We start from the raw sequence: 27,793 nt of genomic DNA, 5'->3' as shown, positions 1-27,793 counted from the left end.
AAACACCCCCACCACCACCAAAAAAAGGGCAAACAAAACCTCGTCAAATCCTCCTTACTCTTGGAATTGGAGTACTTGCTACTTTACTCCATGCCAACAACAGCTAAAGAAGAGAGGCATAAATCAGGAGAATTTTGAAAGCTATTTCACTTAACCTTTCTTACTCATGTAAGAAAAGGCAATGATCCATCTATCCAGACTGGTGCATCATAAGGTTCTAAGTGTCATTTATTTATCTGAGACTAGGGATTCCTTGGAAATATTTTATATCACATAATAATGAAATGACATGATCTTTGTTTTTCCTTCAGATAAACATCAAACATTTGCTTTAAGATGGCATACAACTTTTAAAATACAAACACCAATTAAATGAGGCATTTTTAATTAGAGAAAAAATGTCTATCATAATTTTAGTGGCAATAATAGTTCTGTACATTTCTCTTAGCAATTTTAACCTCAGATTTCTAAGCACTATGCAAACATTAATTTACTAAGTTCAGCTGTATTCTCCATGTGAATTGGAATTTTATCATTTCTTTGTTATTTTCAGATGAGAACCACACAGACAGGTCCATGACTTGCCAAGATCATATAGCAAGGACATTAAAGAAAGAAAGAGCAGGATCTTTCTGTTTTGAAGTGGATGCTCAGGGAAGAGTAAAGAAATAGGATTAAAAAAAAAACACCACCACCACCACCACCTAAAATAGCACCTGGTTTTTCTTATCTAGTCCTCTCATTCAAATTTGTTTTGGGAAGGAAAATAAACTAATAGCTCAGTTCAGAGGCTAAGGACTCTGAATAAACATCTCTGAAACTAGTAGGGTGAATCTTTAAGAATAGTAGTGAGCGATTATTATGTGCCTGGCACTGTCCTATTTCCTAGTGGAAATAGGGAAATGTGCCTTTTCACCATGAACCTAGAACTGTGACTGGGCCAGAGTGAATGCTCGTTGCTATACATGTATAAATGAGAGAAGCATTCTTGGTTCCAAATGACTAATCTATGTGAATTTTTAAACACAAACTGTTTGTAAGTTAGAAGCAGCCTATATAAATGCTCTTAAAAGTGGAGGAGAAAGGAAGAGATTTGATATGACCTGATGTGTAACTAAATCTAGGAAAGCTGTGAGCCTCTTTATAATAGAATCCATTGATTTAACAAATATTATTGAACACACACTATATTTCAGGTATTATAAGGAGTTCTAGGAATAAATACAAGGTCTTTTGTTACGGGGCTTAAATTATTGTTTATGTATCTGAGAGGAGGGTATCTTTGTATTTATGCAATTATGAGGCAAGAAATTTAGTAAACCAGTAATTCCTGTTTGTTTAGACTTACCATTTTATCATCCTAATTTGCCAGTGGTTTGACAGTTCAGTCTCCTCCTGGGCATCTATGAGGAAACTATAAAGAAATGTAGGTGTACTGATTATTTAAACTATATATCCATAAGTTTGTTGGTTAACTGACAATTGCTTAGACAATGTGATCAATGTCTGAAGTTTAATTTAGGCATCAGAAAGGCATTCTGAAAGGTCTGAGTTATCTATTTTAGTTATTCATATTGCCAATTCTTTCAATTCCACCTATACAAATACACTCTAGAGCTTCCATTTGGACTGCATAAAATTGCATTTCGGTGAAAAGAAATGTAAAAGTACACAAAATATTAAAAGATAAAAAGGCCTCACAAACTCCCTATAAAGGCTGGCAATCTTCTCTACGGTCACCTTTGGGTGCTATCTCTTTCATTACTACACAGATTCTCTCAGAACATAACTGACCTAAGTGTGGCTTATTGATAAGTAAGCATAACTGCATTTATTTCACTCTGATAATCCACTAGAATTGTTCAGTTTTTAAAAAACAATCTCATTTCTTTTGCCTTCATTTTTAGGACAAAATATCAAGCCTTTGCAAATATTTCTGCTTATAAACTGACTCTTCAGGTTTGCTACGGAAGCTTCACTCTGTAAGTAAATCAATGAGATAAAAGGAAATCTAAGTTTGATGTTTAATGGTGCTCAGATGGTAAAGAATCTCCCTGCAATGTGGGAGACCCAGGTTCAGTTCCTGGGTCGAGAAGATCCCCTAGAGAAGGGAATGGCAACCCACTCCAGTATCCTTGCCTAGAGAATTTCACTGATAGAGGGGCCTGGTGGGCCACAGTTCATGGACAGAGGAGCCTAGGGGGCTACAGTCCATGGGGTCGCAAAGAGTTGGACGTGACTGAGCGAATAATAATTGTTAGCAGCCCACTTAAGGTTATTTCTCCTCCAAAAATTAAACTGAAATACATATTTTGGCTGGGAGTTCAGCAATGCCAGGGAAACACTCTAAACATTTGTTGGCAAAGGAAGAAAATAAAAAATATGGTATTGAGGTATTTGATTTTTAGTGTATTGAATTCAAGAACTAGATTCAAGTGACAGATATGCTTTAACCTGCTGGCTCTGTGCATTTGAAAAACTGAAATCTGATATCTAAAAATCACCCTTATATTCAGAATTACTCAACATTACTTTTCTGTTTATATACCTCATTCAGTGATACGACAGCCCCAGGCATTCTACTACCAATCTCCTTTTACACGTCCATTGACATTGTCTCTATCAAATTTGATTCAATAAAATTAAATGGAATTAAATAAAACAGTCTTCTTGAACCTCAGTATTTCTCATCTCATATTATATTGTATTTCTTATCATTTCTTATTTATTTAGCTGAGGCAAAATGGTTTCCAGACTCAATTATACTTTTCCTCCTTGTTTTCTATTTCTTAAGTAATTTTTCTCTTAGAAAGGTTTTTCATGTCAATTGCCAAAAGAAAAGACAGAAAGAAAGAGAGAATCCTTATATAACTGTATGAAAATAAAATGAATATAATAATAAAGTAACTGCTACTGTATAGGAGAGAGAACATTTCCATCTGATATTTACCATAAAATTTTCATCTGATTCTAATAGTTTTCACATAATAACAAACACAACTACTGCCTGCTTTGAGAAGATTCTAAATTGCAGATAGTATATGGGTGGTAGGTAACAGGGAGAAATTGGGTAAGGAAGACAGATTTCTAGCTTTGGCTTCAAGAGTTAAATTTTAAAAGGAAGTAAGTAGCCTGGAAAATCCCATGGATGGAGGATCCTGGTAGGTTGCAGTCCACGGCATCGTGAAGAGCTGGACACATCTGAGCGACTTCACTTTCACTTTTCACTTTCATGCATTGGAGAAGGAAATGGCAACCCACTCCAGTGTTCTTGCCTGGAGAATCCCAGGGACGGCGAAGCCCAGTGGGCTGCCGTCTATGGGGTCTCACAAAGTCGGACACGACTGAAGTGACTTAGCAGCAGCAGTAAGTGTTGAAGATGATATGCGATTGGCTTACGATTTCTCCCATCACTTTTAGACTTGAGAGTAACCATACATTTCCTCCCTTCATTTCCACACTCCCTTCAGCCTGCACATGGATTCTATGCTTCCCCCTCAAACCTGCTCTTAATGTTAATTTTAACCTGATTTCATGTGTTTATAAATATGTTGAGGGGTATTAAGACACAATTGGTCTTCCCCGGGTGGCTTAGTACTAAAGAATCTGCCTGTGATGCAAAAGATGCAGGCGATGCTGTGGGTTTGATCCCCGGGTCAGGAAGATCCCCTGGAGAAAGGAAAGGATACCCACTCCAGTATTCTTGCCTTGGAAAATCCCATGGACAGAGGAGCTTGGTGGGTTACAGTGTTGCACAGAGTCGGACATAACTGAAGCGACTGAGCACAAGACACACAGTATGATTTTTCTCTGGAATTCTCTTTCTATAAGCAACAGCAAGATAACAATAAAATACTCATTAATCTCCTGGAAAAAAAATCAGTAAGTTTCTTTTGTCCTTCATACAGGATTGGTGTTTATTACAAATCGTGCTGAAAGACCTCACACACAGCAAATTGAAGCATGTGGCATGTAATTCATCACACAGAATGATTGAGGACTGAGTCAACACTGCTAGGGCTTCTATACCCCTCAACTATGGGCATTTTCATGGTGCGCATTTCCATGGTGTTCAAACAAACACATTTGTCTAAAAAAAATACATATGTAGGAAAACAGTTCTCTAGGGCTTTCGCCTTTTCAGCTGCTCTTGGTTGACAGATGAAAAGTCAGATACAACATCTTGAAATTCTGAGTCTTCTTGTCTTAAAACGGAAATATTTGTCCCAAATAGTGAGTCATTCATAGCTTCTATTAAATGGACAAAAGAGTCACAAAAAGAGCCCCTTGGGTTTTCATCCTGTAATGGTCTCCTTGGTTTCCCTTGGACTCATACCCACTGTTTTCAACTTCATTTTGAGGATACATAAAATCATTCTGGAAGAAATCATCATTTTCACTCTCTCAAAAAAGTTTCCTAAGAAATTGGTTTCAAAACAAGGTGATCTGTAACACCAAGAATACATCAGTGTCTTTCAATACTTCTTTAAAGTTCATAAATCTTACCTATTCAGGGATCAACTAATACACTTTGAGGACAACTGAAGAAATCTCTCCACCATTTTCCTGTGCCTGAAATTCTATCACTTGAAATTCATACAGAAAGGCAGAAATCATTTGATTCCATGTTACTCTGAGAAGGGTACCATTTTATTTTTATTTTACAGATGAAGAAACCAAGGTACAGAGAAGTTAAGTAACTTGCCAAAAGTTTTTTGGTAAGTAAAAGGGCCAGGATTTGAACCCATGGTGTCTGATACCATGGCCTTAGCCGTTATATTATACTGATTCTCTGTGAAGTAGAGATTAGTAGAGAGTAATGGTTAAATGCATGATTTTGGAGTCAGACAGCATAAGCTCAAATCCTAATTTCACCACCTAATTTCACACTACTGGCTGTGTGAGCTTGGCCATGGTCTTAACCTCTATGAGCCTTTATTTTTTTTGTGTGTATCAAATGTAGCTAGCCTCCACTAAGTAGTAAAGTTATGTCCTAGTCATCAAAGGAAAGTGTTCTACATCTATTAGCTCATTTAATCTTCACAATATCTCAACAAGGTATGAAGCATTATCACCCTCAAATTAGAGATGAGGAAACTGAGGTTAAGTAACTTGCCTACTGTTCTACTAGTAAGTGGTGGAATCAGAATTTGACAAGGGTAACCTCATTCCAGAAACCAAAATGTTTAATCATTAAATCTGATGAAAATAATAAACAGCATTTACCTCATCAAGCTTTGGACTGTATTTTGCTCAGGACTAAATGGGGCTTTCTGGTGGATCAGACAGTAAAGAATTTGCCTGCACTGCAGAAGGCCAGAGATTGATCCCTGGGTTGAGAAGATCCCCTTAAGAAGGGAATGGAAACCCACTCAAGTATTCTTGCCTGGAGAGTTCCATGGACAGAGGAGCCTGGGGGACTACAGTCCATGTGGTTGCAAATAAGCAGACACAAATGAGCAACTAACATATACACGCACACACACATACACACCGCACACACACAAATGAGGTAAAGAATGTGTGATGGTTACTTGTATGTCAGCTTTATTGGGACACCAATGCAGAGATATTTGTCAAACATTTTCTAGGTATGTCAGTTCAGTTCAGTTACTCAGTCGTGTCCGACTATTTGTAACCCCGTGGAATGCAGCACGCCAGGCTTACATGTCCATCATCAACTCCTGAAGCTTGCTCAAACTCTGTCGTCCCCTTCTCCTCCTGCCTTCAATCTTCCCCAGCATCAGGGTCTTTTTCAATGAGTCAGTCCTTCACAGCAGGTGGCCAAAGTATTGGAATTTCAGCTTCAGCATGAGCCTTTCCAATGAATATTCAGGACTGATTTCCTTGAGCATTGACTGGTTTAATCTTGCAGTCCAAGGGACTCTCAAGAGTCTTCTCCAACACCACAGTTCAAACACATCAATTCTCCTGTGATCAGCTTTCTTTACAGTCCAACTCTCACATCCATACATGACTACTGGAAAAACCAGACTTTGTCGGCAAAGTAATGTCTCTGCTTTTTAATATGCTATCTATGTTGGTCATAACTTTCTTTCAAGGAGCAAGCGTCTTTTAATTTCATGGCTACAGTCACCAACTGCAGTGATTTTGGAGCCCAAGAAAATAAACTCTGTCACTGTTTTCATTGTTTCCCCATCTATTTGCCATGAAGTCACGGGAGTGGATGCCATGATGTTAGTTTTTTGAATGTTTAAGACAGCTTTTTCACTCCCTCTTTCACTTTCATCAAGAGGCTCTTTAGTTTCTCTTCACGTTCTGCCATAAGGGTGGTATCGTCTACATATTTGCGGTTATTGATATTTCTCCCAGCAATCTTGATTCCAGCTTGTGCTTCATCCAGCCTGGCATTTCACATGATGTACTCTGCATATAAGTTAAATAAGCAGGGTGACAATATACATCCTTGACATGCTCCTTCCCCAATTTGGAAGACATCTGTTGTTCCATGCCCGGTTCTAACTCTTGCTTCTTGACCTGCATACAGATTTCTCAAGAAGAAGGTAAGGTGGTCTGGTATTCCCATCTCTTTCAGAATTTTCCACAGTTTGTTGTGATCCACACAGTCAAAGGCTTTGGCATAGTCAATGAAGCAGAAGTAGATGTTTTTCTGAAATTCTCTTGCTTTTTCTATGATCCAATGGATGTTGGCAATTTGATTTCTAGTTCCTCAGCCTTCCAGCTTGAACATCTGGAAGTTCACGGTTCAGGTACTGTTGAAGCCTCGCCTGAAGAATTTTGAGAATTACTTTGCAAGCGTGTGAGATGAGCACAATTGTGCGGAAGTTTGAACATTCTTTGGCACTGCCCTTCTTTGAGATTGGAATAAAAACTGACCTTTTCCAGTCCTGTGGCCACTGCTGAGTTTTCCAAGTTAGCTGGCATATTGACTACATATTTTACAGTGTAATCTTTTAGGATTTGAAATAGCTCAACTTGAATTCCATCACCTCCACTAGCTTTGTTCATAGTGATGCTTTCTAAGGCCCACTTGACTTCACATTCCAGGATGTATGGCTCTAAGTGAGTGATCATATCATCGTGGTTATCTGGGTCAGGAAGATTTTTTTTTTTTTTTTGTCTAGTTCTTCTGTATATTCTTGCCACCTCTTCTTATTATCTTCTGCTTCTGTTAGGTCCATACCATTTCTGTCCTTTATTGTGCCCATATTTTGCATGAAATATTCCCTTTGTATCTCTAATTTTCTTGAAGAGATCTCTAGTGTTTCCATTCTATTGTTTTCCTCTATTTCTTTGCACTGATCACTGAGGAAGGCTTTCTTATCTCTCCCTGCTATTCTTTGGAACTCTGAGTCAAATGGATATCTTGTTCCTTTTCTCCTCTGCCTTTACCTTCTCTTCTTTTCTCAGCTATTTGTAAGGCCACCTCAGACAACCATTTTGCCTTTTTACATTTCTTTTTCTTGGGGATGGTCTTGATCACTGCCTCCTGTATGATGTCATGAACCTCCGTCCATAGTTCTTCGGTACTCTATCAAATCTAATTCCTTGAAACTATTTGTCACTTCCACTATATAATCATAAGGGATTTGATTTAGGTCATACCTGAATGGTCTACTGGTTTTTCCTACTTTCTTCAATGTCAGTTTGACTTTGAGAATAAGGAGTTCATGATATGAGCCATAGTCAGCTCCTGGTCTTGTTTTTGCTGACTGTATAGAGCTTCTCCATCTTTGGCTGCAAAGAATATAATCAGTCTGATTTTGGTATTGACCATCTGGTGATGTCCACGTGTACAATCAGTCTTCTCTTGTGTTGCTGGAAGAGGGTATTTGCTATGATCAGTGCATTCTCTTGGCAAAACTGTTAGCCTTTGCCCTGCTTCATTTTGTACTCCAAGGCCAATTTTGCCTGTTACTCCAGATATCTCCTGACTTCCTACTTTTGCATTCCAATCCCCTGCAATGAAAAGCACATCTTTGGGATGTGTTAGTTCTAGAAGGTCTTGTAGGTCTTCACAGAACCATTCAACCTCAGCTTCTTTAGCATTACTGGTTGGGGCATAGACTTGGATTATTGTGATGTTGAATATTTTGCCTTGGAAACAAACAGAGATCATTCTGTCATTTTTGAGATTATACCCAAATACTGCATTACAGACTCTTTTGTTGACTATGAGGGCTACTCAGTTTCTTCTAAGGGATTCTTGCCCACAGTAGTAGATATAATGGTCATCTGAATTAAATTCGCCCATTCCAGTTCATCTCCAGCTAAGTCAGATGATTAGTTTCTTTATGTAAAATAAAAGATTGTAGAAAAACTGGACATCAAGAATAAACGCTACTCTAATCCTCCGCTACATTGGCCTTAAAGGAACTTTGGTTCTTTAACATGATGGTAAAACTTGGTGAGAAAACAGATGTGACCTTCCCATTTGAGAGGTAAGAGATAATAGGGAAGGGAGAGAATTAACAGAAAAAAGTCACGTATATTTAATGCCCAACTTACTGCACACTAATTCAGCCAATTCAATTTCTATGTATGCATTTTGTTCTCAGCTATAAACTATGATGAATATAGAAAATAAAAAAAAAGACTTCTCCATGGAACAGGTTAGGTATCCAAGGTTTTTCAGCTAAAAACATCCTGGAGATGGCATATTCAAGTTTCCTAGTGCATGTGATTGACACTGATATCCTTGAAAAACTGTTTCGATTACCCCCACCACTGTGGTCTTCACCCATGAACACCCCTCCTGGACAAATCTCTTTCTGAATATATTATTCAGTTCGGGTTAGCCAGTATCTGGACTTCAACAAGTTCATATCAGAAGAAAAGAAGGGAGCTTTCCTCTGGGTTTCAGTGAACATGTGTTACTCCCATCATCTGAGCTAAAAATCAAGGAAGCTGCAACAGCTGGGAAGGAAGGAAAAGCAAATTTGATTTTTAAAGAAAATAGAAAATAAAAGCAATTCTTCCAATTCCAATGTGTGGCATCTAAGCTGATTTTTCTCAAGGAAAAGTGCTTATTGCTGCCAAAATCCCCAGGGTAACCACAGCTGACACTCTTCTCAGCATTAGAGCACTTGGCAATTGGTGATATGGCCTGCTCCTTTCCCAAGCAGATGAGAAGCCAGGCACTTCCTAAATAAAACCAACACAGCTTTTCTTGACTCCAGCTGCCTGCATGTCTCATGAGCATAGCATTTTGTCCTGTGCAATGAAAGTTCATGGAGCAAACCTATTTCATCCACAGAATCAAAATCAGTATAATGAATTCTTTATGTTCTTCTGGCTGCATTGATAGAAGAACATACCTTTATTGCACACTCAAATGCTGCTGCTACTATACACATTATAATTGTACAAAGGACTGAGAAATACTGTCAATACACAAAAATAAGTCCTGCTAAAGATTGTCTAAGTATGCAACAGGATGCAAATATAGGCCCTCTACCATACACCAGATCTTTGTTTATACCAATTGCACATGATCAATGGAAGAGGACATTCAAAACACTGTAATAAGCAAATTTCCATCTCGCATTAACTTGTGTCAATAGAATTCTTCCAAGTATCTTTCATAATAAAATGTGTTTAGATTGATTACTTTTCACTCTTATCAGAGGAAAAAATCATCTGATTGAAGGTGTTTCTTCTTAAGTGAAAGCAGGAAGCCAATTTCAAGGGCCACCATTTTCATAACAAATGCCTCCATTTATATTTGTATTAAAAAGCCTACTTCCTTATCTAAGCTCGATGTAAGTATTTCTACTTTTCTCACAATGATCTGCATGTGTGAAATGCCATGAGTGTTATTACCAATATTTACTTCTGATGGCCACAGTTTTTTCAATCTTTGTGTAGCCATATGGCAGAAACTGAAGAGGAACTAAAAAGACTCTTGATTAAAGTGAAGGAGGAGAGTGAAAAAGTTGGCTTAAAGCTCAACATTCAGGAAACTAAGATCATGGCATTTGGTCCCATCACTTCATGGGAAATAGATGGGGAAACAGTAGAAACAGTGTCAAACTTTATTTTTTGGGGTTCCAAGATCACTGCAGATGGTGATTGCAGCCATGAAATTAAAAGACACTTACTCCTTGGAAGGAAAGTTATGACCAACCTAGATAGCATATTAAAAAGCAGAGACATTACTTTGCCAACAAAGGTTCGTCTAGGCAAGGCTATGGTTTTTCCAGTGGTCATGTATGGATGTGAAAGTTGGACTGTGAAGAAGGCTGAGTGCCAAAGAATTGATGCTTTTGAACTGTGGTGTTTGAGAAGACTCTTAAGAGTCCCTTGGACTGCAAGGAGATCCAATCAGTCCATCCTAAAGGAGATCCTGGGTGTTCATTGGAAGGACTGATGCTGAAGCTGAAACTCCAGTACTTTGGCCACCTCATGTGAAGAGCTGACTCATTGAAAAAGACCCTGATGCTGGGAGGGATTGGGGGCAGGAGGAGAAGGGGACGACAGAGGATGAGATGGTTGGATGGCATCACCGACTCGATGGACATGAGTTTAAGTAAACTCTGGGAGTTGGTGATGGACAAGGAGGCCTGGCGTGCTGTGATTTATGGGGTTGCAAAGAGTTGGACACGACTGAGTGACTGAACTGAACTGAACTGATGCTTAATGTTACATAATCCAGTGGGACTTCCTTTTCTAAAAACAAAAAAATCAAATGGAAATTTATGAAACTGTATTCTTTTTTAATGTGAGAAGTAAAAACAAAAGAATGGTTATAAAATAAACATTGAATAATGTATAAAATCTACCTTACAAAAAGTGTGTTATTTACATCAGGAGGTCTTCATTTATTCCTTGAAATCCCAGCCCTGGGGAGGCACCAAGTTCCTAGATACATCAACTGAAGCACATCCACATATGTCAGTGGTTAATCTTACAGAGAACAATGTGACTCAACAATTACTCTGGTTAAACAGCATTTAATTCCTAAATAATAACAACTAATAGTATTTTATTGGAAAATGGTTAATTGCTAACATTTCTTATAGGCGTTTTGATTGTCTATCTAATCTTCCAAAAATTATTACAAAAATGCCTAAAATGTAGAGCTCTATCCTTTGAAACTAAACACAAATTTGTTTTGACTAATATAAAATTGCTTGGCAAATCTGACCCCTAACAAGTATAAACACATGAATTAAGTTCAGCATGTAGGTGGCATGTACTAGAAATTAGGCCATATCGAGGGACTGCTATGTAGTATGAATCATGTACTGGTGGGCCATCATCCCTTCACTTCTATACTTGGGCTTAAACTCAACATCAAGAACAACTGATGAAAAGAGCTTAAATCACCAAAGAAGTCTATTTGTGAAACACTGGCACAATTCTGAGCCTTACTTCCTCACTGTGTTGTGTTTGTGATGGAAGTGGGAATGTGGGAACAAAGTTGTGATCCAGATTATACCTAGATTAGACCCAATGAAATAGTGAAGTGAAGTTATAAAAAGCATACTAAAAATGATTTCAATTTTTGTTCTGTTTCTGAAGAAAACCACCAAAAAGAGAAAGAAAAGAATCCCACATTGGAAATGGATAGCACCTGGGTTCAGAATCTCTACTCTTCCTCTCCCTCCCAGCTCAGACCTCTCTCCCACTCATCTATCCCCCACAAGCATTTCCCAGCCCCCACCCTGTCTATTTTCCTTTCCATCTATACTTTTCCCTCTTACTTTAGTGAAATTCTGGCACTTTAATGAAGAACTCTCTACCTTTCCCTCACCCATAGTCACTTTTCCAGTAGTGAAAATGTTAGTGCAAGGGATTCTCCAGGCAAGAATACTGGAGTGGGTAGCCATTCCCTTCTCCAGGGGATCTTCCCAATCCAGGGATCGAACCTAGGTCTCTCACATTGCAGGCAGATTCTTTACCATCTGAGCTACGCAGTGATATTGATGAATATATGGTAAGGAAAGATGAAATACACTGTTTAGGTCATAATATAGCAAGGGTGGAGTAGGGCTTCAACTCAGATTTGGACCTTCTTTTTGAGATTATCCTTTTTTCTGTATACATTGGTTGCTAAATGTTATCATTTCTTTTTTCACACAAACAGTTAATGTCTATATTCTTGTGAAGAAATGTTCTCTTTACCACCAATATTCACTTATTTTTGAAAGCTAGGATTATTCATACAAGACTCTAATCAACTCACAGATCCTTCATGATATGCTTCCAATCTACCTTTCTAGTCTTCCCTTGTGTCACCTGATCCCCTGCCTTCTAGCTGCCAATCAACTTTTTGTACCCATGAGATTTTCTCTCTGCCTAGAATTCATTTTCTCTTCTCTTTTTCCACAAAGAAAGAAATAAGTACTTTTTTTTAAAGATCAAATTCAAACATCATTTGTTCCAGGAAGCCTTTCCAATATTTGTTCCATGAAGCTTTCAACATCTCCACTTACACAACATTTTCTTCATATATATATGATTCCCAGTAGATCATATATGCTACTGGTTAGAACTGTTGTCCCTTGCTAGGTTGTAGAATTCTTATTGGCAGAGCACATTCTAAACACAGGGAATATACTTGCTTTGGCCTCAACAAGTTTCCAGTATACTTAGGGGGTCAAAAGTGTAAACAACTTCAGTCAAATTCTGACACAGACAAAACATTTCTATATAATTGGCTTGAATTATTCCCTGGTGACTGACTGGTAAAGAATCTGCCTGCCAATGCAGGAGACATGAGTTCATTCCCTGGGTCAGGAAGATTCCCTAGAGAAGGAAACAACAACCCACTGCAGTATTCTTGCCTGGGAAATCCCATGGACAGAGAAGCCTGGCAGGCTACAGTCCCTGGGGTTTCAAAAGAACACAGCTTAGCAACTAACAACAAAACAACAACATAATTGTACACATTTTTGTCATAGTCAAGGCTACGTTACATACAGCGAACATAAGTACCCCAAAATTGACACGGTATAATCAGGGAAGTGGTCAAAGTACATAAAAAGGAGAACAAAGAGAAATAAACTATAAAAATGTAATGGGAGAAAAAATATTGAGCTAATTGAAGTACCGGCTTAATGCAGGAGAAAGCAGCTTGGGGAAAGGAAGTTGAATTAGTTCGAGATATTCTTGTTAGCAAGAGCCAGAAAGACTACAGTTACCATAAATGAGAAAGGGACTGACTATAGAGCAAAGCTATCCTCCAGTGTGCCCCTAGGCAATGAGTTCAGTGATTTATATTGTTTATTTGAACTAATACAGTCACCCTGTGAGGTAGGATCTGTGAAGGAACAGAGGCTCAAAGCAGTAACGACTTGTCAGCTAGTAATTGTTAGAGCCAGGATTCAAACTCAGAACTGATTCCAAAGTCCACCCTTTATATATTCAATATTAGCTTACATCCAAGGAGACTGTGTCCACAGAATCAGCCAAAAATTACTTCATTTCCTCAAAGACCAAAGCCTAACACAAATTTCTATTATTGTAAGGCTCTTAATATGATGATAAAATACATTTATACATTTAAATAGCTAATACATTTATAGTATACTCAGCTAATACACTTTCATATAGCACATTGAGATGGAGATACCTTGGAAATCTTGTAGCCCAACATCTTATTTTGTAAATATTGAAGATACTAAGACCAACTAGTTGAATTATATAGATTACTAAGGAGAGAAGTTCTAAGAGGAAATGAAGAGCAAACTCTTTGCTCCTAAGGTTGAAGACCATGAGAAAAATACCATCTCATCTTGTGTAAGTGAATTCTATGATGTCAGCTATCTTGTTGCTTTTTGGCTAATTGTATTTCCATTATCTGGGACATAAATGGTACTGTTATTAACACATAGTTACTAGTACACACTTTATACGAGGAAGTGCCCAAATAATATTTGATTAATGAAGTGAGGAATGGGTCTGTGGATGAGAGTGTATATGATGAAGGTGCAAGTGTACAATTAATCAAGAGATTGTCCATGTTGTTGCTGCTGCTGCTAAGTCATTTCAGTCATGTCCGACTCTGTGTGATCCCATAGATGGCAGCCCACCAGGCTCCCCTGTCCCTGGGATTCTCCAGGCATTGTACATATTATATGGTACTAAATTAATTTTAAGTGCCATTTGGATCACAACATGTTCTAGACACAGTGACATTTTAAATGCCTTACATAGCAATGTTTTTGGGTTCAAATACCTTTATCAGGAAACAAGAGTTTAGTATACCACTAATAAATTGAATTTACAAGGTGTCCTTTGTGTAGAACCATTAAGAAACCTTTTTAAATTTGTCAAGAAATAACTCAATAGATTTTGATAAAGTGATAATATGAACATTTCATCCTTATCTTAGACTCAGGGGGTTGGGAAATACAGAAGTGATGTTTCATTTATAAAACCCTGTTCCCATGAAGCTGAGCAGAAGGATGGCTTATAACGGAATTTTCCAGCCAAATTCTCAAATGGCCCCCAACAGGCTTTCTCAATTTGTGGGCGCTGTCCTCTAACAATCTATTCCTTTCCAGACTCTCCTTGGAAACCAAAGATTTATGTCATTCTCTTTATATTTTAAAATGAAATTGGTCTTACAGAAGAAATAAAAACTGAAAGCTTGTCTTTATTCCAAGTACCAATGCTTCCTGGAAAAAACCTCATTCATATGCCCCATTCTGAAGACATCACCAACAACTTTGCAGCATTCTTACCATGATTTGAACATTTCTAGAACTCAAGCTCAATATAGGCATTTGTGAAGATGAGTTGTGCTTAGACAGAGGACTAAAAAAGGAACGTAAATAAATACTCGGTTTGTCAGCTTATAAAGGGGAAGCAGACTCTCCTTATATAAGTGACTTAAAAAGGTCCGGCTCAAATTCCAGACTAAATGAAAAGTTACATGGACTAAAACCATTTTTTAAAAATTACTATTCATCCTGAAATGCTTTCTGCTCTTTGAATACATTCAAACAAGTAGATATTGCAGTATTTCATTGATAGCTTATCAAACCACATAATAGAACAGGAGAACTGAATAAAAAGGGCTTTCCTAAGGGAGCTCCACGGTCATTGTTCTATAAAAACATACGAACATATTGCTATAAACTCATCTTCACAGGAAGTCACCCAGCTTAATAAGCATAGACCTGCAAGTTAATATTAAAATTCACTTTGATTTCAGCAGCAACAAAGCTGATCCAACTAGGAGCTATTACATAAAACCCTTATTGTCATATTCGTCATCACCACTCTCAATAGAGACCACTGCAAGCACCAAGAAACCCTCAGTTCACCTCAGGAAATATGCTGCGCAGACAGCCATCCCAATAACAATACAGCGGTGAGATGGCCCTGTTTATTTTATCAGAATGGCACTCCCTTAATTTTTCAATTCTCTTTATTGATGTCCTCTTTCATGTATAGGTCTATTAGATTTCTACTTCCTCTACTGTCCTCCCAGGAATTGGTGCTTGCCAACTACAATAAGTTGTTTTGACAACTTGTCTAGCTATACAATACTCTGTTTCTTTCCCTCTGCAGTCTTTTTGGCTTCAAATGAGTGCCTTCAAAATATAGCAGAGACTATCTAACCAAACTATGCAACAGGGGGAGGAAATCAGCTTTCTATGTGTAAGCACCATTCTGCCAAAACCACAATCTTTCCTGCGCCCAAAGTTATCTTTCCCTTTCTCTATACTTTTGTGGATAAATTCCCCTTGCTATCTTTTCTACCCCTATCTTAATAAGGAATGACTGCCGTGACTACCCCCATCTAGCTTACGCCATTCACCGCCAGCACCTCTGTTCTCCTCGTGTGCTTCAAGAAGAACTGATTAGCACTTTGCATAATTAACCTGATTAGCACTGTGCATAATCAAACTGATTAGCACTTTGCATAATTAAAAAGAAATAATAATAATAACAATAATAAGCACTAAGTAATATCAAAAGCTGTTAGTCCCACAGACCTTTGGTTACCTCCAAGATGAGTTCAATACAGCATATTTTTCACCTTTCCACTGAAATCTTTTCTTTAACTCAAAAGTCAAGAAACTAATTAAAATGCTTTCAATCCACAGACCCATTGCGATTCTTCCTATTCCTATCAGTTACCCAGATCATCTGTTTCTGTCCATGTATACCTCCCTCACTTTTAGTCTTGTATATTTTACCCTTGCCAAAATGGAGAAAATGTGGATATAAAACCAAACTGATGAAAAATATTTGGAATAAAGTTAGAAGCAAGATGTATGCCGATTCTCTAACTATATGATTCTCCCATACACTGTTTCTAGGTAATAACGAAGTATTTGAAAAGAATTAGATAATCTGTCAGGAAAATCTGGCTCTGACACTTACTGTGTGACCTTGGTTAAGTCACTGAAGTTCTCAGAACCTCAGTTTCTTAACTTGCAAAATAGAAATAATAAGTTCTACAACTTTAAGGGTTGTTGTAAAAATAAAATAAGACAGTAATTCAGGAAGATACTTTGTAAACTAAAATATAAGGTACAAAACATTGATGAGGTACCCATTCTGTCCCCAAATCTCTTATCTCCTAAATTTTATTTCATACCATGGAAACGTTACACATTATGAATAACAAAATTTTATATTTCTAGTACCTTAGAATTTAAAAGTTATAAAGTCTTTTTGCATATTTACCTTATTTCCCATTCAGTAGCTGTGATTAAAATTTTGGCTTGGAGTTATAATTTCACTTTAGTCATTATTGTATCCCTCACAGCTCTCATTTGTGTTTCCACAGAGGTTAAAATCAAGCTGTTGCTGTAAATTCATGAGAGAATAGAAGAAAATCCAGTATATTTCCATTAACTTGGGACTGCAACATAGAGAATTGTACAACTTTGCTCTTTTCCACTCCACCACAGACAACCATCTGCTCCTCATGACTTTCAAGACTTCCTACTTCAGTTCCACTTTCTTCTAAGAAACTATATCAGACACTTTTAAATCAGAATTTCTCTTTCATGCCCTCATAATATTTTACCTGTAACTCCACATTGTACCATTTGCTGTGTATTAAGTATGGGTATGGCTGATTCCTCTAGAAACTAGGAGCTCCTAGAGAGACTACACTGCTTACTTATTTTTGCCTCCACAATAACTGCCACAAGAAGTGACACACTTGTTTAGCACTCAATGTCTTTGTTACTTGAGAAAACAGGACAGCAAAGTATTTAATTTTTTTCGCTACACATTTACCATACAACTTCTATATATGCAAACCTGAGGAATTGCTTCAGTGACTGTCTTCTGGGGACTACAAAGGTATTGACATACCCATAACCACTTTACTGACTATTAAAATGTTTAATGTATGTGATATTACATTTCATTTATTTATCAACTCATTCATTCACTTAACCATTCAGAAATAAATATGAGCGCTTACTAAGTGCTAAGCATTATGCTAAACATTTAATACAGCATTGATGAAGTTCAAAAGGAACTGTGGGTTCCTCTCAAGGAACATATAATATATAAGAAGCCTATGGTAGCCTCTAAGAGGCTAGGGTGGAAAAGTGTGAAAGGAGAACCTTAAAGCAATCAAGGTGATCAGTTGCAAGGTACCTACCATGGGGCCACTAAGCCTCTATCTACCTAAAGGAAAGGAACCCAAATAAGTCAGTGTTTCTGGGCCAATCACCCATTTTACAATTCATTTAATTCAAGAAAGAAAATGCTGCTGTGGAGATTATTCAAGTCCAAATGTTCCTGGTGAAGGTGCTTCCAGTAATTCTGGGAAAGAAGCCAATCCTCTAGTTTTATATGTAAATATTTTAAAAACACACACATATATATAAGCACAAAGGAAAGGTCAGGAAGACGTAAGTCTTTTAAAATCTATTTTAATGATTTTTTTCTGAAACTGTCCACAAAAGTTTGGGCTTTTTTGTAGCCTTACATTTTCTTTTACACAATACACCTGCTTTTTTTTCTAAACTAAATATTTCTTCCATCTAATGACTCTCTTTATTAGACAGCATCTAATTTGCATACATTTACATACAATTTAACTGCTAGCTGTGAGAACAAAGAAATGGCTCTGTATTGTACTGAAGGACAATACTCAGTAAAGGAAGGTATAAAAACCAACTAGCTCGGTGACTGTGTAAGCTCTTTGTTTCAGATATACCAGGCTCTTTTCTTTTTTTAAAAAAAATTCCAGTTAAAAGGGGTAAAAATTATTTCATCAAACAATGAAAGAAAGATGCAGCACTACTTTGTTTAACTGCCCATTTCCTCCCCAACCTGGCTACTATAATTCAGGGGTCCAAGTTCCCTGAATCTACTACAATTTCCTTTATTAGATTTGATGGATTCAATCCCTCTCCATATTTTTGTTCCGAATCTTATATCTAAAACAACCTGGGATCCCACTGTGATAAAGCTTTGTTCTGATGCTAATTTGTACTGCCACCCTCCCTGTTCCCCAGCAGATCTGGGAGAATATGGCATTCTGTTCTCCGGTGAACAATACATACCCTTACCCTTAGCAAGTTAACAGGTTTAACTGAGACTTCAGGCTTTTATGTTATGAACCAGCTCTTTAAAAGAATTTTTTTTTCAGTGTCCACTGAGGAATAGATGAGAAAAGAAGTCTTGAATACAGGGAGGGAGTTTGTGCTGGTGAAAAAGAAGTTAGAGGTAAAAGAGTGCTTGAGTCAACTGTTTTTCCACTTAGCAAGGATCCCTTTGTGAGTCTCCAAACTTCTCATTTGAAAGTAAATTCACATACTCTGTGACACAGGCTAAGTCACAAGTCACCTTGCCTCTTCTATGTGCCTCTCATCCTTGACGCATAGAGAGGGAGATTGGGGGGAGGAATCTTGAAGAGTCTAGTCAGGTGTTTTGTAAATATTAACTACTAAAAACACAAGAAATAAGTAATAAAACTGAAGTTACAATCAACTGAAAACAAACATGAGAGGGATTCAAGTTTTTGAAACCCCATATATAAAATATCACAAAAAATATTATATACAAAAATACTTCAAAATGATAACAAGTGATGCAAACATAATTGAAAAACATAAAGCTGCACAGGAACTGGTGACACAGGCTTAATGGAAATATCATTTGTGACTGAGTGCTGAAAGTGGTCCGAGGAGATGTACTTCTTTGGAAATACATTTAATATCACTAATTTGGCCTGTTTTCTGCATCTGATAATGTAGATTTACAATTTTAATGACCAAAAGAGGTGTGAACTTGTGAGGGATAAGTGAAGAAATTCTCCCACTCTGTGGGGCTGCAGAATGCCCACATGATTTGGAACCTTCAGCAACCCAACAGATTGCACAATCTCTACCAGCAATCTTGAAGCATGTCTGCTTTTTCCACCTGGTGAGAAGAAGCCTGAGTTAGAGACTTGTATTAATGCTGGAGTGCTGGCATAGACCAAGTCTGCCAACTTCTTAACCCATAAGCAGTTATGAATAATGATAAAAAAAAAAAACAGCACTTAAAAGAAATGTTTAGACACTGTCCTTTTAAAAACCCTGACTAGATTTTAGTCACTAGAATGAGTAAGCAGGAAGGTGTTGACATCCTGAAAACCACAGCTTATTTCTAAAAATGTCCTTAAACTATAGGGAACCTGGCTCTGTCTCCTAAACTCTTTACTCAATGGGAAAATGAGACAATCACCTTATGAGTGATCATCAGTAAGTTTTACTGTCCTTTCAGAGATCATAAGTCTTGGAAGTTCTATTTCTACAGCTCATTAGACCTCTTTAGTTAATATAAATTTAAGGTAGTACTTGTTTTCATGTCATGGAATATTATCTGTTGATACCTAGCACCAGACCTATTTTCTACACTCTAATGTATTAAATTGTGCCTTGTTTATTTGTAAGGCATCTCTTAATACTTACTCAGCCAACATCCCCTGTGCTGGAGATAGTTAAGATCCACCTCCCCAAAGCATGTTACCACGGTGACAAAGTAGTGACCTAATTTGCACACACCTGCTGGGTTAATTGGGCCAAAATGAAAGATGATATATATGCTTAAAATCCAAAACTGATTTTTTCCTCAAAATTAAATATTTGATTTTTTAAATTAACAGTTTCTAAAGCTCAGTAATATACTCCAGGTGTGCAGTTGCCAGTTAATATACCCTGAATGTTTCATGACACTTGAGGAGCAAAATATATTGAGTAATGAATACAAATTTTTAATGTATTTTCTGTGTATAATGATTAGTATGAGTAAGTGGTCTTAATCACTGAATACATGGCATGTGCCTGAAGGGTCGGGTCACTGAGTCAAAGCAAATAGGGATGTAGGAACTATGGCAAGTTAACAGGCAGAGTCTCAGCTGGCTCCAAAAGTGAAAGTTTGCTTTGGAGAAAGCTTCTCTCCAAAGCTTGCAATAGCCTGCCACATTTCTTCAACAAAAATGGCTCTCACCTCTGCTTCACCTCTTCCCACCTCTTTGTACTCACCCTTCCCAGACCACTGAGAGCTTTTCGGTGAACCACGTAGAGTTATACCAAGAACTGAGAGAATATGAGCAAAAACAGACACTCTCTGAGACTGCTTCTGAGGCCACAGAAATGTGTAAGTGATATAACTGAATGCATTAAAAAACTTGAAAAATGTGTGTATCTTTAACTCAAGTATTCTACATATAGTAACTTGTGCTAAGGACATAATCAGGGATGTTCATAAGAATGTGTACACAATAATATTAATAAATAGGTTATTGTAATAGAGAAATACTAGAAGCAACTTCAAGTTCAGGAATAAGAAATGGACTAAATTAATTTAACACATCCACCATACAGAATATTTTATAACCAAAAAGAAAATCACACCAGAGAAAAATCATTTATTAACAGAAACAAATGTTCATAAACCTGAAGAGTGATTTTATTATATTCTTTCTGCATTTTCATGTTGTCCAAATAGTTTGACTATGATGCTCTGTTACTTTTATAATGAAAAAAAAAGAATATTATATTAAAAATAAAGTGAAGGGTAAGAAAAAATTAAGTTGCAGTTCTTGGTTCCTCTCCCTCACAGATTCACATTTCTTCTGTCCTTACTTCTCTCCCAGGTGGCACAGTGGTAAAGAATCCACCAGCCAATGCAGGAGAGGAAAGAGACTTCGGTTCAATCCATAGGTTCAGAATATACCCTGGAGAAGGAAATGGCAACTCACTCCAGTATTTTTGTCTGGAAAACTCCATGGAAAGAGGAGCCTGGCAGGCTGCAGTCCATGTCACACAGTCAGACATGACTGAGTAAATGAGCATGCACACATACTTCTTTCCTAATCAATTCTAGTCATAAATATAATAGATGTTAAGCTGAATATGGGCTTCCCAGGTGGCACTAGTGGTAAAGAAGCTACCTGCCTATGCACGAGAGATAACAGACACAGGTGCTATCCCTGGGTGAGGAAGAGCTCCTGGGGGGGGCAGGGCTACCCAGTCCAGTATTCTTGCCTGGAAAATCCCTTGGACAGAGTAGCCTGGTGTTCTACAGTTCACAGGGTTGCAAAAGAGTCGGACATGGCTGAAGTGAATTAGAGCACGCACATGGAAACTGAGTATTGTTCTTTTATTGACAAATATTCAATTTTCTAACTGAATGGCTCCTTTACTTATTTACAAACCATACAAAGATGTCAGCTATCAGAACTCTCAAGAGTATCCAAGCTGCTTTGCAAGCTTACAAAAACCATTCAAAGTAATCGCCTTTTAGGGATGATGATGATTTGAAGTGAACTTTTCAAGGAACAGATACATTTATTCATCACCAGGCTACTATGTCCTGCTTAAATTAGAACATTTACATTTTTATTTTACTTGTACAGCTATAAGTTCTTACTGAGAAGTAAGTGCTTTTCCTAAGTAAAATTAACATTACCATATGAATTGAAATTGCTGTTAAAAGTGTCTTGCTAGGGGTTTTGATTTATTCTATGATACGTTCACTGATTTAATCATTGCTTAGATTATCTAAATATAATAATTTATTCTCATAAGTAAAAAAGTTTCTTGGGATTTTTGTATGTCATAAACAATAGACATTAGTGATTGGTAAAGAAAAATAGGTCAATTTTGACATTTCAATTCTCACTCTGCCAATTTTTTCCTTTTTTTTTTTGTTTTAATTGAAGTGCTGAACTCTGCCTTCCTGAGGTACTCAGGGGCCAAGAAAAAAAAAACAAAACAAAACTCTGTCTTTTCAAGTGATACAATAAAAAATGTTTATTTTAATTCCACAAAATATATTAATATTTTTTAAAATATACTATACAAAAATAACATTTTGTTGAATTAAGGATGTAAAATTTATTTATTTATTTATTTTTTCATTTATTTTCATTAGTTGGAGGCTAATTACTTTACAATATTGTAGTGGTTTTTGCCATACATTGAAGTGAATCAGCCATGGATTTACATGTGTTCCCCATCCTGATCCCCCCTCCCGCCTCCATCTCCATCCCATCCCTCTGGGTCTTCCCAGTGCACCAGCCCTAAGCACTTGTCTCATGCATCCAACCTGGGCTGGTGATCTGTTTCACCTTTGATAGTATACTTGTTTCAGTGCTATTCTCTGAGAACATCCCACCCTCGGCTTCTCCCATAGAGTCCCAAAGTCTGTTCTGTACATCTGTGTCTCTTTTTCTGTTTTGCATATTGGGTTATCATTACCATCTTTTAAAATTCCATATATATGCGTTAGTATACTGTACTGGTCTTTATCTTTCTGGTTTACTTCACTCTGTATAATGGGCTCCAGTTTCATCCATCTCATTAGAACTGGTTCAAATGGATTCTTTTTAACGACTGAGTAATATTCCATTGTGTATATGTACCACAGCTTCCTTATCCATTCATTTGCTGATGGGCATCTAGGTTGCTTCCATGTCCTGGCAATTATAAACAGTGCTGCAATGAACATTGGGGTGCACGTGTCTCTTTCAGATCTAGTTTCCTCGGTGTGTATGCCCAGAAGTGGGATTGCTGGGTCATATGGCGGTTCTATTTCCAGTTTTTTAAGGAATCTCCACACTGTTCTCCATAGTGGCTGTACTAGTTTGCATTCCCACCAAAAGTGTAAGAGGGTTCCCTTTTCTCCACACCCTCTCCAGCATTTATTGCTTGTAGACTTTTGGATAGCAGCCATCCTGACTGGAGTGTAATGGTACCTCATTGTGGTTTTGATTTGCATTTCTCTGATAATGAGTGATGTTGAGCATCTTTTCATGTGTTTGTTAGCCATCTGTATGTCTTCTTTGGAGAAACGTCTGTTTAGTTCTTTGTCCCATTTTTTGATTGGCTCATTTATTTTTCTGTAATTGAGCTGCAGAAGTTGCTTGTATATTCTTGAGACTAATCCTTTGTCTGTTGCTTCATTTGCTATTATTTTCTCCCATTCTGAAGGCTGTCTTCTCACCTTGCTTACAGTTTCCTTTGTTGTGCAAAAGCTTTTAAGTTTCATTAGGTCCCATTTGTTTATTTTTGCTTTTATTTCCAATATTCTGGGAGGTGGGTCCTAGAGGATCCTGCTGTGATTTATGTCGGAGAGTGTTTTGCCTATGTTCTCCTCTAGGAGTTTTATAGTTTCTGGTCTTAAATTTAGATCTTTAAAGGGATGTAAAATTTAAAAGAGACCAAATTACAAATATCCTAGAAGAAACTATGGGTAATTTTTCTATGTATTTTCTACACCATAAAGGAAATGATTGATAAATGCTGGTATGTAAAACTCCATAACAAAAGTCAAAAAGTAAATTAAAAGCTGTGAAATATTTTAAAACCTAATATGGTTATTTTCCATATATGGGAGGTTATACAAATCAATAGAAAAAAAATAAAACAATAGAAAAATAGGAAGCATTTAACAGCCACTCACAATTTTGACAGCAAAATATTTAAATTGTGTTTAGCTGTACTAATAAATAAATAAATACAAATCAACACAGTGATTAAATATAATTTTCTCTTTTCAAATTAGAACAAAAATTTGTTAAAGCCAAGTCTTGATAAGGGTGCAAGAAAGTAGGTATCCTCTTACACTGTTGTTAGTAGTATATATTAGAGCTATGTTTTTAAAAGAAAATTTTAAAAAGCTATCAAAATTTTAATTACAAAGTATACCTAGGAAATTATATTATGTATCCTTTAGAATGGGCTTCCCAGGTGGTGTTAATGGTAAAGAATCTGTCTGCCAATGCAGGAGACACAAGAGATACAGGTTCAAACCCTGGGTCAGGAGGATCCCCTGGCAGTCTGCTCCAGTATCCTTGCCTATAAAATTCCATGGACAGAGGAGGCTGGCATGCTACAGTCCACAGGGTCGGACATGACTGAGACACTGTGCACATACATTAGAATAATTAAAAGATGTATTTGGAGGGCGCAGGCACCCGACCCACGCGGGCGGGGACTGGGGCTGGGGACGCGGAGAGGACAAGGCGCACGCACCCAGGGAGAGTGCGCCCATCAGGCTCCTGGCTGCCTGAGCCGCTCCGACCACAAAAAGCAGGTGCAGCTTTTTGTTCCGCGCTTTTGTGGAACAGCGGAGGGCTGGAACCGCGTGCAGCGCAGGTCACGGTCCATAAAGAACAGCCGGGAGCCTGAGCAGCGTAGATGGGGAAAGCAGCGCCAGTCCCTCCCTGCAGCGCGACGGAACTAGCAACCTGAATAAGAGACCACCTCTGCCCGCCTGGGTCAGGGAGGAAATTAGGCCCTGAAGAGACCAGCAAACAGAAGCCAAATAAACAAAGGGAACCCCTTCAGAAGGGACCAGTGCAACAGATTAAAATCCCTGTAGCTAACACTGACAACACCAGAAGGGGCCTGTAGATATCGAGAAGTGTAAGCTGGAACAAGGAGCTATCTGAAACTGAACTGAACCCACACTGACCGCAACAGCTCCAGAGACATTCCTAGATATATTTTTACTTTTTTTTTTTTTAAGTAAAAAAAATTTTTTTTCTTTTTTTTTTCTTTTTTCTCTTTTATTTTCTTTTAAAATTCCTGATTACTGCCCCATTACTCCTTAACTTTCATTTTCATAGATTTTTATGATTTTTTTGATGAGGAAAAAATTTTTTTTCTTATTTTTTTTCCTTTTTCTCTTCTTTTTTCTTTTTCTCTTATTTCCTTTTAAAGTCCTCTATTACTCCTCTACTACTCCTTAATTTTCATTTTCATTACACTATAACCTTGCCAAAAAAAAAAAAAAAAAAGAGAAGCCCTATTTTTAAACCAAACTTCATATATATTTCTAAAATTTTTTTGTGTTTTGGTTTTTGTTTTTAATATTGTATTTTTAAGAGTCTAACCTCTACTCCAGATTTTTAATCTTTGTTTTTCAGTATATAATATAAATTGTGGACATTTAAGAATCCAATATTCAGTTCCCATTTTTATTCAGGAGTGTGTTGATTACTCTCTCCCAATCTTGACTCTCCGTTTTCTACCTCAGAACACCTCTATTTCCTCCTTTCCCCTTCTCTTCCCAATCCAATTCTGTGAATCTTTGTGGGTGTCTGGGCTACGGAGAACACTCTGGGAACAGACAACTGTGTAGATCGGTCTCTCTCCTCTTGAGTCCCCCCTTTTCTCCTCCTGCTCATCTCTGTCTCCCTCCACCCTCTCCTCTTCTTCATGTAACTCTGTGAACCTCTCTGGGTATCCCTCATGGGGGAGAATCTTTTCACCATTAACCTAGAAGTTTTATTATCAGTGCTGTATAGTTGGAGAAGTCTTGAGACTACTGGAAGAATAAAACTGAAATCCAGAGCCAGGAGACTTAAGCCTAAAACCTGAGAACACCAGAAAACTCCTGACTACAGGGAACATTAAGTAATAAGAGACCGTCCAAAAGCCTCCATACCTACACTGAAACCAACCACCACCCAAGAGCCAGTAAATTTCAGAGCAAGACATACCACGCAAATTCTCCAGCAATGCAGGAACATAGCCCTGAACGTCAACATACAGGCTGCCCAAGGTCACACCTAACACATAGACCCATCTCAGAACTCATTACTGGGCACTCCATTTCACTCCAGAGAGAAGAAATCTAGTTCCATGCACCAGAACACCGACGCAAGCTTCCCTAACCAGGAAACCTTGACAAGCCAATCGTCCAACCCCACCCACTGGGTAAAACCTCCACAATAAAAAGAAACCACAGACCTCCAGAATACAGAGAGCCCACTCCAGACACAGCAAACTAAACAAGATGAAAAGGCAGAGAAATACCCAGCAGGTAAAGGAACATGAAAAATGCCCACCAAGCCAAACAAAAGAGGAGGAGATAGGGAATCTACCTGAAAAAGAATTTAGAATAATGATAATAAAAATGATCCAAAATCTTCAAAACAAAATGGAGTTACAGATAAATAGCCTGGAGACAAAGATTGAGAAGATGCAAGAAATGTTTAATAAAGACCTAGAAGAAATAAAAAAGAGTCAATTAAAAATGAATAATGCAATAAATGAGACAAAAAACACTCTGGAGGGAACCAAGAGTAGAATAACGGAGGCAGAAGATAGGATAAGTGAGGTAGAAGATAAAATGGTGGAAATAAATGAAGCAGAGAGGAAAAAAGAAAAAAGAATCAAAAGAAATGAGGACAACCTCAGGGACCTCTGGGACAATGTAAAGTGCCCCAACATTCGAATCATAGGAGTCCCAGAAGAAGAAGACAAAAAGAAAGGCCATGAGAAAATACTCGAGGAGATAATAGCTGAAAACTTCCCCAAAATGGGGAAGGAAATAGCCACCCAAGTCCAAGAAACCCAGAGAGTCCCAAACAGGATAAACCCAAGGCGAAACACCCCAAGACACATACTAATCAAATTAACAAAGATCAAACACAAAGAACAAATATTAAAGGTAGCAAGGGAGAAACAACAAATAACACACAAAGGGATTCCCATACGGATAACAGCTGATCTTTCAATAGAAACCTTCCAGGCCAGAAGGGAATGGCAGGACATACTTAAAGTAATGAAAGAGAGTAACCTACAACCTAGATTACTGTATCCAGCAAGGATCTCATTCAGATATGAAGGAGAATTCAAAAGCTTTACAGACAAGCAAAAGCTAAGAGAATTCAGCACCACCAAACCAGCTCTTCAACAAATGCTAAAGGATCTTCTCTAGACAGGAAATGCAGAAAGGTTGTATAAACGTGAACCCAAAACAACAAAGTAAATGGCAACTGGACCACACCTATCAATAATTACCTTAAATGTAAATAGATTGAATGCCCCAACCAAAAGACAAAGATTGGCTGAATGGATACAAAAAGAAACCCACTGAAATGTTGTGAAGTAATTAGCCTCCAACTAATTAAAAGAGAAAAGAAAAAAAAAAAAAAAACAAGACCCCTATAATTGCTGTCTACAAGAGACCCATCTCAAAACAAGGGACACATACAGACTAAAAGTGAAGGGCTGGAAAAAAATATTTCACACAAACGGAGACCAAAAGAAAGCAGGAGTCGCAATACTCATATCAGTAAAACAGACTTTCAAATACAGGATGTGAATAGAGACAAAGAAGGACACTACATAATGATCAAAGGATCAATCCAAGAAGAAGATACAACAATTATAAATATATATGCACCCAACAAAGGAGCACCCCAATATGTACGGCAAACGCTAACCAGTATGAAAGAGGAAATTAATAGTAACACAATAATAGTGGGAGACTTTAATACCTCACTCACAACTATGGATAGATCAACTAAACAGAAAATTAACAAGGAAACACAAACCTTAAATGACACAATGGACCAGCTAGAACTAATTGATATCTATAG

The 27,793-nt window shown here is 37.6% G+C and overlaps 1 protein-coding gene across 38 annotated transcripts in view; it reads right to left on the bottom strand.

The window, feature by feature from the left end:
• The window catches only part of ZBTB20 (zinc finger and BTB domain containing 20), an 846,735-nt gene that overhangs the window by 562,877 nt on the left and 256,065 nt on the right, over window positions 1-27,793 (bottom strand). For 3 of the 38 annotated variants that reach the window (XM_061167135.1, XM_061167121.1, XM_061167117.1), the window contains exon 4: window positions 1,349-1,414. The exons of the other annotated variants lie outside the window; for them this stretch is intronic. The gene's annotated coding sequence lies outside the window, so the exon portion shown is untranslated. The remainder of the gene's footprint in view (window positions 1-1,348; window positions 1,415-27,793) is intronic. 38 annotated transcript variants of the gene reach the window in all.

The sequence above is a fragment of the Dama dama genome, chromosome 19 (assembly GCF_033118175.1).
Source record: "Dama dama isolate Ldn47 chromosome 19, ASM3311817v1, whole genome shotgun sequence".
Lineage (NCBI taxonomy): Eukaryota > Metazoa > Chordata > Mammalia > Artiodactyla > Cervidae > Dama > Dama dama.
Note: the sequence above shows the minus strand (reverse complement) of the source record. Positions and strands in the feature narration are given on the sequence as shown.